Here is a 10,998-nt window from a genome sequence, read left to right as displayed (position 1 = left end):
TCTGCGTGCGCGTCCCGTGACGCTCGGCCAATCAGAGCTTTGCCTTCTGCACCTGTGTGTACTTGTAAAGCGTGTATGGACCGGCTCCGGGGTGGGTGGGGCGCGTGTACCTGCGTCAGGTGAACTGCGTAACCTAGGATCGTCTGATCGGCGCGGAAAGTGTTGACTACTTCTATTAACTGCTGTTGCTGCTGGTGCTGCTGCTGCTAAGTCGCTTCAGTCGTGTGCGACTCTGTGCGACCCCATAGACGGCCTCCTACCAGGCTCCTCTGTCCCTGGGATTCTCCAGGCAAGAACACTGGAGTGGGTTGCCATCCTTCTCCAATGCATTAAAGTGAAAAGTAAAAGTGAAGTCGCTAAGTCGTGTCCGACTCTTAGCGACCTCATGGACTGCAGCCTACCAGGCTCCTCCGTCCATGGGATTCTCCAGGCAAGAGTACTGGAGTGGGGTGCCATTGCCTCTCCGGTCTATTAAATAGTAATCATTAAATGTGAAAAAATACGCAGGATATACATAATGTTTTACAATTTCCGGAGAATTTTCATACAGATGCAATCTACAATTTGGAAGTGAGAAGTTATTACCCATTCCCAACTAAACTTATAATTAAGTTTAATGCAACGAAAATAAACTTTCATATGGAATGATATATTAAACTTTTGCTAGTGATGACGGAGGAACATAAACGCGGAGGATTTATATTCTGTATTTAATCAAATATAAGTGAAGTGAAGTCGCTCAGTCGTGTCCGACTCTTTACGACCCTGTGGACTGTAGCCCGCCAGGCTCCTCTGTCCATGGGATTCTCCAGGCAAGAATATTGGAGTGGGTTACCATTTCTTTCTCCAGGCGAGCCTCCCGACCCATGAATCGAACCCCGGTCTCCCGCAGTGGAGGCAGACGCTTTAACCTCTGAGCCACCAGCTAATACCAATTTCAAGGTGCCATTATTTTATATACCACCAAGAAGGAAAAGTCGCTGAAAAACTTTGCTCTCTAATTGTATCATTTAAGAGTGCCCTCAATTTCAGCCTTGAAAATATGAGAAAAAGTGAGGCTTAGAATTGATTAAATACAACATATATGCATATTTTTAAAGTGTGAGTTAATAGACTCGCCCTTCCAAGTAGAAATGCACAGTAGACACAAGTTTCACAGATTTCCATTCAATCACTATGTATGAACACAGAACTAAAGAAATATAAGAGAGAATCTTTTTTTTTTTTTCTCCCTGTAGGGTACTGAGACTGAAGGTGATTAGGAGGCCAGTAGACAGAGGCTTCACCTAACAGGGGATGATCGACTTAAGCATGGAGGGCAAAGGAGGACTTGAAGCACTGCTTCCTTGGCAGCGGGGTGGGGTGGAGTGGGGTTTAGAAACTCTGGAAAGTATATAGTACATGGCTGGTAAAATGACTAATGGCGACAATGATGAAATACAAGATGATGAAATTCAAAAACAGTGCATGCCATCAGAGACATTTCTTGGAAATGGTATGTGATAACTCTTAAAACTTAAGTCACCAGCATGATGAGACAGCTCTGTTTAAGGTGACCTTTACAAAACCTTAGAAAAACTCTGGGATGTGGCCAGACACATGGCCTTATAATTCATGTCAAGGATTGGGAATTTAATCTGAGAGGGTGGGAGCTATGGGAGGGGGGTACTTTGAGCAAAGATGTAAATCTGATTTACACTTAAATGGATTGTTTTGGCTGTATGGGACTATAGAAAGGTAAGTGTGGAAGCAGAGAGATGGTGATGGTTTGGGTTAAGGTGGGGGTGATGGAGGAGGGGAGATTGGCTGGGTTTGGTGCACTAAACTGAAGGCTGAGTTGACAAGATTGGTAGATGGGATGTAAATAAAGAGGCACAGAAGTCAACTTCAAATTTTTTTGGCTCAAACAACTGGGCCATCATGATGCCATTTACCAAGATAGGGAATTTTGGTGAGGGGCAAATTTAGATGTAGAGCAGACTGTGGCTTGGCATCTGTTTCTGGACATATTAAATTTGAGAGCTCTACCAGATAGATATCTGAGCACAGACAGCAAATAAGCAGTTGGAGTTTGGGGGAGATTTTGAAGCTAGATATACACATTTGGGACTATAGAGAACTATTTAAAGCCATGTGTCTCCTCTTAGGAGAAAAGTTTTCTCTCAAAGAGAAAAGTTCCTGTGATTCAGTTCTAGGTCTTCTAACATTGAATGGTTAAGAAGAGAAGATGAATCCAGCAGAAGAATATGAGAAGGCATGGCCAGGAAAGAGGAATAAAATTAGAGAGGGTGGGATCCATGAAATCAAATGAAGAAAGTGTTTAAAAAATGAAGTGCTCAGTTACATCAAATGGTACTGCTAGGTGAGAAATGAGAATTGCCTATATAGGATATGATGCTGTGGAGCTCACTGGTCATCTTGATAAGAGCAGTTTTCATAGGGTGGTAGGCCTCCCAGGTGACTCAGTGGTAAAGAATCTGCCTGCCAATGCAGGTGACACAGGAGACGCGGGTTCCATCCCTGAGTCAGGAAGATCCCCTGGAGAAGGAAATGGCAACCCACTCCAGTATTCTTGCCTGGAAAATCCCATGGACCGAGGAGCCTGGTGGGCTATAGTTATGACTGAGTACACATACAGAGGAATTGAGCATCATCTTTCTTTTCATCCTAAGCTATGAAAGGATCCCAGAAGATTTCTGCATCTATATAACAATTTGATTTTAAGATCCTGTAATCTCTTTTCCTATCTTTTTTTTTTTTTTAAGATTTATTTCTTTTGACTGCACTGGATCTTCTTTGCTGCTAGCTTTTGCCAGTTGCAGAGAATGGGGGCTGCTCTTCATTTTGGTGTGAGGGCTTCTCGTTGTGATGGCTCCTCTTGTTGCGGAGCACAGGCTCCGGGCGCATGGGCTTCGGTGATTGGGGCACGTTGGCTCAGTAGTTATAATGCACGAGCTTAGTTGCTCCCTGGCATGTGAAATCTTTCCAGACTAGGGATTGAACCCAAGTCTCCTGCATTGGAAAGTGAATTCTTAACCACTGAGCTACCAGGGAAGCCCCTTTCCTTACCTCTTGAACTCCAAAGCAGGTCAGTGATCTAATTCCAGGCTCACACTGGGTTCTCACCCAGAACTGTTTCACCTCAGAAATGTTATCCCAGTTATGCACACCATAGCCTCCTGGAGACTCTACACCCACAAAGATTATATTCTCCCAGCAGAGCCTTCCTGGCCTTTTTCCCTTCTCTGCCCAACCCAGTTTATGTAACTGATCCCTGAAACCACTGTGACTTGTCCTTGGAGCACGTTGCCCTCGTGGGATGTAATCACAGGAGCCACTTTATTTTTTGTCTCTTTGATTCTGCTGAGTGGGTCTGGTCTTTCTCCTGCCTCTTGAAAACTTGAGCAGGTTCCATGACTTCTCCGGTCTCTCAGTCCTTATGTTCATTATAATCTCAATTCAGCAATTTAAAACATCCACTCCCTGTCGTGTTTGGTGAAATAGGTGAGACAGAGAAAGACAAATACTGTGTTTCCACTTACTGTGGAATCTAAGAAAATAAATGAATATAACAAGACAGAAGCAGACTCATAGATACAAAGAACAAAAATGGAGAGAGGGGAGCAGGAAGGGGCAGGTCAAGCAGAGGGGATTAAGAGGTACAAACACTGATGTATAAAATAAATGAGCTACCAGGATACAGTACTGGGAGTATAACAAATATTTTATGATATCCATAAATGGAGTATGATCTATAAAAATTTTGCATCACTATGCTGTGCACCTGAATCTAATATATTGTAAATCAACTCTACCTCAATAAAAATAAAACATCCACTCTGTATATAAACCAGTAATTTACACTGTCAGAGCCAGTATACTAATCGCTGCTTCACTCTTCATTCAAAGGAAAGATGATTCTACACTCCTTGTCAGGCCTGGGGACAAACAGGAAATTGAGGTATAGGTAGAGATTCTGGGAAGCTCCCCCTACCCCTTTCCCACTACCTTTCTTACTCCATGGCTGCTGTTTCTGACTCTGCTGGGCAGTGAAGCAAAGTAAGAATGAACCAAAAGTGTTTATTGAATGATGGCTCCATGCTATCTCTAGGCAGGGCAGACTTTAAGCTGATTTCCTTGAGGGCATATTCAATCTCCAGAGGACCACCTCCCTCTCTCTCCCCCACCCTCCCCTCCCTCCTCCCCACCACCACCCAGACACATCTGATTGGCATTCCTTTGATGTGGGCAGTGACCCTCCTGATCACTTTCAGTTTCTGCCCCTTCTTGCCTCAAGTAGGTTCCCCTCTTCCGGCCATGCTGCTCTTGGGGGGCAGGATCCTTTTAAAAATGTGTACACCCATGGAGGATTCATGTTGATGTATGGCAAAACCAATAAAATATTGTAAAGTAATTAGCCTCCAATTAAAATAAATTATATTAAAAAAATAAAATAAAATGAAAAGAAAGATTAAAAAAAAACCCAGATTGACCTTCCTGTTGCCAGGTCTGCATGCAGGATTTTATGCACCTTTAGAGAGTTGGTCTCCCTTGCCCGGGTGTGAGTCTAGGATCTCTTCAGGCTGTTGGAGTGCTCTAAAGAGGTTCCTCTCTCTAGATTTGGAGTGAGAGGACAACACCCTCTCTACCCCTCTCTCCTGATGGTCATGATAGTGGTGGGATTTCCCAAGCACAGCTTCTCCCAAAATCTTCCATATGATACCTGTGCCTACGTCTTCAGTCTTTCCATCCTTCTGTAGCCTCCGTCTGGATGGGAGGTGGAAGAACTCTATGACAGCTGCTCAGTCTGTTCCCTGGGGAATCTGCATCTGACAAGCCATCTGGTGGCCGGCTCTGCTGCAGATACCCTATCTTGGCACCTCTGTGAAGCACCTGTGATCCCCAGCACCTCTGACTCTGTTGTACCTCTTTTATTTACTTATTTATGCATTCATTTATCTCACAGATATTTATTGAGCATAAACTACGTGTTTAATTAAACCATTATCCTTGATTCTGGGAGAGGTAAAATAGTGAATTACGGTGCTGTGTACTGAGTGACCGGAGAAGGCAATGGCAACCCACTCCAGTACTCTTGTCTGGAAGATCCCATGGGCGGAGGAGCCTGGTAGGCTGCAGTCCATGGGGTTGCGAAGAGTCGGACACGACTGAGCGACTTCACTTTCACTTTTCACTTTCATGCATTGGAGAAGGACATGGCAACCCACTCCAGTGTTCTTGCCTGGAGAATCCCAGGGACGGGGGAGCCTGGTGGGCTGCTGTCTATGGGGTCGCACAGAGTCAGACACAACTGAAGCGACTTAGCAGCAGCAGCAGCAGTACTGAGTGATGGCAACCTAGAGAAAGAGATAGTTTAGAGGAAAGATTGGGAATTCTACGTTGGACTGGTTGAGACTGCCAAGTAAATATCCAACTGAATAAAGAGTTATTAATAGATTGTTGGTCTGGAGCTAAGAAGAATGTCTAGGCTGGGTGAATAAATGAGAGGGCTTTGGCACATGGGTAGTAAGTGAGGCTGTGGGAGGGCAGGAGATTGCCTGGGGGTGGTGGGTATAATAAAGAGGGGAGAAAAGTGTCCAGATCACAGTCTCCAAGGCACATCAACCAACACTGGAGGGTCAGAGGAAGAGTCAGCAAAGGAGACTGAGGGTGAGTTCTGTGCTTGTTCTTAGCATGTACTGGCCTAAACAGTTGTCACCCCAAATAAAACAGTAGAGTTACCCTGAAAGCACACTGTTTTTGACTATGGTGGTGGAGCAGTGATGGCGAGGGCCTAGAAGTTACTAGAGCTCTAAATTTCACTAAAGCTCCACAAGGGAACAACCCATAGGTCCTTGATTAAAAACAAATGCAGATCCTCAGGGTCGATGTGAGAGCAGGGTTCTCTGTGATGGGTTTAGGAGTCAGTTCCGTCATCCCTCTGTTGTTTCCCTTGGAGTTTTCTTACTGCCATCACCACCATTCTGAAGTTGAGGTGGCTCTACTTCTTTTTAAAGTCACGGCTTAAGCCAGAATATTTGAATTTATCATTATATACCAAGCACTGTACTGGGCTTCCCTGGTGGCTCAGTGGTAAAGAATCCAATGCAAGAGATGCAGGTTCGATCCCTAGGTTGAGAAGATGCCCTGGAGAAGGGAATGGCAACCCACTCCAGTATTCTTGCCTGGAGAATCCCATGGACAGAGGAGCCTGGTGGGCTACAGTCTATGGGGCTGCAAAGAGTTGGACACGATGGAGCAACTGAAAGACAACCAAGCACTGTGCTTAAGCCCTGCAAATAGTAAACTAGAGAGAAAAAAACCAGTGCAATATTGTATTAGGATTTTACTTCTTCACACTTATCTCAACTGGTAGGTTTCCTTAGGCAGTAGTTTCTAACTTCCTGTTAACCACAAAGGACTCCTTATATTATTTTGTCCCCAAGGATCTTGAAATTCCTACAATATTACATCAGATGAAATGAACTTGTATGTATGATAAGCGTCTATATACTGTTTTCATTTTAGTCTGGCATTTTCTTATACATGTTCAACTGTTATTAGAGCATTTTTAAAATGTTGAAAGTAGCTTTCAGACTCTTCTTATTTTCAGAGAGCCTAAGGATTCAGGGATCCCAGACTGGGGCTCCTGGTCCTAAACGAATTGTTTTTCCTTGGTTGCCAGAGGGGTAGCTAACCATGTTGCAGTCAATCTTTTCTCTCTCTTTTCTCCAGCTCTCAATGCATCTGTTGCTAGCAGGCAAGTTTTTCTAATGAAAGTATTTCAGGCCCACCTGGAATTAATTTAACGACTTCGCTCTCCAAGCATTTTGCTGAGAAAAGAATATCTGAATTTCGATCTCACCATCGCTAGCAACCAACACGTCCAAATATATTTTCTGTTTTGAAGAACAATGGCTAAACATTGTAAATATATTAGGTTATAAGACAAAAAGCATAATCCAAAAGTATGTAGTCAGATATGAGACTGAGTTCATAAGAATATTCTTATTTCAGTTTTTTTTTAACCTCAACTTTATTGATATATTGAACCAGATAGTTTGTGGGTGAGAGCTGTCCTGTATTTTGTGGAATGTTTAGTAGCATCCTTATCCTCTACCCAGTAGGTTCCAGTCTCCAGACATCACCACTCTCCTGGGGGACAAAAATCACTCCTCATTGAGAGCTACTTACTGTATTGTATAATAAGGAGAAGAATCCAAAAACCCCAAGACTGTTTTTGCCTTTAGAAGATATGTCCTTTTTGATGTTTCTAGACATATTCTTCACACATGGTAGACTATTAAAAAGTGAAAATATAATGTCATCAGACTCCAGCACTGAATTACATTTTTTCCTTGTTTTTATGACTTAAAGGTGTGTCCTGATTTATTTGTGTTCATTATCCCAAATCCAAATCCCAGCTTTTAAAATCACATTCCTGTATACATCTAGCGCCTATAATGGGAAGTGGGCTTCTCTGAGGGCTGGGTCCACAACACACCTGGTGTCTGCAAGAGGGCGCTTGTTCCCTTGCTGGAAATTTTTCAAGAAATTCGGCCACAAGAGGGAGCACTATTCCTATGCTTGCTTATTTATTAACTCTTTTAGTGCATGTTTGTCCCACAGAGTTCAGCGATGCAGGGAATTCCTAATACAGAAATCAGAAACACAGCTGGTATACTAGTTAGGATTTTTCAGAGAATTAGAACCAAAAGGATAAAAGGAGATTTATTATGAGGAATTGTCCCACACAATAATGAGGCCTGAGAAGTCTCATGAACTGCCATCTGCAGGCTGGAAAGCTGGGGAGACAGTTCAGTCTGAGTCTGAGGCCTGAGAACAGGGGAACCAATGCTATAAATGCCCGTCTAAGGGCAGGAGAAGATGAGAGTAGACGTTCCGCTAGAATAGTAAGGCGGGTGGGGGGGGGAGGGGAAGGTGAATTCTTTTGCTTTTTTTTTTTTTTTTTTCTAATCAGGCCCTCAGTGGATTGAGTGACATCCACCCACACTGGGGAGAACAATTTACTGAGTTCATTGATTCAAATGTTAGTTTCATTTGGAAGCACCTTTGAAGATCCCCAGAAATAATGTTTAACTTGCATGGCCTGTTTCAAATTGGCAAATAAAATCAACCACCATGACTAGTTTACACATCAAGAATCTAACCACATCTGTAGTTTTAAAATCTAAGCTCAGGCCCTCTTGCCATTTCAATTATTTTTTCAGTTATACTTTTTGAAACCAGTAGTGTAAGATGGCACTAGAATGTCTGTGCTAGCCCAGCTTCAGGACCTAAGAAACAGCCAAGTCAGCAATCAGAGATATCAGAGGTTTACAGGATGGGGTAGCTTACGTGACTGAAGCAAGGTCCTAAGGCTGCATCCCACTGTGTGTTGTGGAAGGGGGACAGGATCTGGTCGGGGGAAGGGGAGATTACTAGTTACAGGGGTTATTAGTTATTACCAGTTGGGCTTATTAGTTACCAGGGAAATCAGCAGAGGGGCATGCCCCTCATTGCCCTTTTGATAGGCTATCAGTAGCTGGGGCCTGGGCTAAGTTCCTAGGAAGGTCAGTCATGTGAATAGAGTGTAGGTGGGACTTCCCTGCTGGCCCAGCAGTAGAGAATCTGCCTGCAATGCAGGAGACCTGGGTTTGATCCCTGGGTCCAGAAGATCCCCTGAAGGAGGGCATGGCAACCCACTCCAGCGTTCTTGCCTGGAGAATCCTATGGACAGAGGAGCCTGGCAGGCTGCAGCTCTTAGGGTTGCACAGAGCTGGACATGACTGAAGCGACATAGCAGCAGCAGAAGCAGGCCCCGGTGGGGCCAGAGAGCAAGAGAACAGCCATCTTGAGTGGCCTGTCCATACATCCCTGTAGATGAAAGACTGTGGCACCACACAGACATTTTAAAGGATTTCTCAGAATAAAAGTGCCAGAACTACCATCTTTGGAGAAAACACGTAGTGAACATCTGATAACTGGTGCAGTCTCCACCTTGATGTACTAACTATGCTGCTGCTGCTGCTGCCGCCAAGTTGCTTCAGTCGTGTCCGACTCTGTTCGACCCCATAGACAGCAGCCCACCAGGCTCCCCCGTCCCTGGGATTCTCCAGGCAAGAACACTGGAGTGGGTTGCCATGTCCTTCTCCAATGCATGAAAGTGAAAAGTGAAAGTGAAGTCGCTCAGTCGTGTCCGACTCTTAGCGACCCCATGGACTGCAGCCTACCAGGCTCCTCCGCCCATGGGATCTTCCAGGCAAGAGTACTGGAGTGGGGTGCCATTGCCTTCTCCAGTACTAACTACAGGTGTATTGAAAAGGTATTTAATATAAAGCAACAGTTAAAAAAATTGTATAAACATTCAGCATCTGTCAAAATGTTTACACTTCTGGCTTGTGAAGGTAATAGACCTTATTCTGTATTCTTTCATAAATAAATGTACTTCATACTGTTGTGTGCTTGAATTGGCTCCATGCAATAGACAAGAATGATATGGCAAATTTGGTGAAAATTTACTCTCAAGAAATTTGAAAGTAGGAGATAGAGTTAAGTAGAGTTAAAACCTTGCATGATATAGTGTATAATTTGTTAAACTTTACCATTTTATTATTTTAAAGAACCGAGCTTGCACTTCTTACATCCTCTGCCAGTACTAAGGGAAGCCACGTTCAGATATGAATCATCTAGGAAGATGTTAGAACTTAAGCACACTTTTTCAGGAAGGCTGGGCATGTTCTAGACCTTTCCCAGTTTACCAGACCTGGAAGTGAAGTTCTGAAACTGATAGACATGCATCCAGACATTTTTAATATAATCCTAATGCTTAGGGAACCCCACTCCAGTACTCTTGCCTGGAAAATCCTATGGACAGAGGAGCCTGGTGGGCTGCAGTTCATGGGGTCAAAAAGAGTCGGATACGACTGAGTGACTTCACTTTCACTTTTCACTTTCATGCATTGGAGAAGGAAATGGCAACCCACTCCAGTGTTCTTGCCTGGAGAATCCCAGGGACGGGGGAGCCTGGTGGGCTGCCGTCCATTGGGTGGCACAGAGTCGGACACAACTGAAGCGACTTAGCAGCAGCAGCAGCAGCAGCAATGCTTAGGGAAAGTTCTGCCAGGATCCAGCTTATAATACAGAACAGCATGATTGAAGTTTACCAGAAAGTGTAGGGAATGGCTTTCAGATTTAGCTGATGCTGAATTGGCTAAACCCCATTTTTGTTTCATCCTCATTTCACAGATGCAAAGATGGTGGGGAAAAAATGTGCATCTTAAATACAAGTCATATGATGGTTTTTGTTTCTTTTTTCTTCTCCCTTCTGGCCTGAGTAAAATTTCTGAACTTGTTTTGTCATTTGTCTCTTTCAGACTAAATTTGAGTTAATCATGGGAAAAAATTAGTTAGGCAGGGTTCAGGGTGTGCTGAGAAGGGCATGGCACCCACTTCGTATTCTTGCCTGGAAACAGAGGAGCCTGGAGGGCTACAGTCCATGGGGTCACAAAGAGTTGGACATGACTGAGTGACTAAGCACAGCACAGGGTGTGCTGGGTTCTTTCTTCCTTGTTTTTAGACACTGTGCTGTCTACAAGGCTCAAAGGATCCTAGTTCTCCAACCAGAGAGTGAACCTGGACCCTCAGCACCAAGAGTGCACAGCTCTAACCACTGGACCACCAGGAAATTCCTTGGGGTCTTAGGAAAAGTTTTTACTGCATTTTAATTTAAATGGTATTTAAATCTTGTCCTCCGTTCATACAGATGTTTTAAGTGCTTTTCAAATCTGCCCTTAGTAAGGTTTTGTTCCACTATTTGAACATGTCATTGGGAAGTGATCAAATAGGTCATAAAACGGAGAGTTGAAAAAATGTTATATTGTGCAATCACTGAAACTTCAGTAGTTTATAACTAAGTTAGAAATCGATATATGTGAATAAAAAACATTAGGGCATCTAGCTTTAATAATGCTATCTTCTATGGCGTGGTGTGTGTGC

This window comes from Bubalus kerabau, chromosome 3 (genome assembly GCF_029407905.1).
Source record: "Bubalus kerabau isolate K-KA32 ecotype Philippines breed swamp buffalo chromosome 3, PCC_UOA_SB_1v2, whole genome shotgun sequence".
Lineage (NCBI taxonomy): Eukaryota > Metazoa > Chordata > Mammalia > Artiodactyla > Bovidae > Bubalus > Bubalus kerabau.
This window is presented reverse-complemented; position numbering follows the sequence as displayed.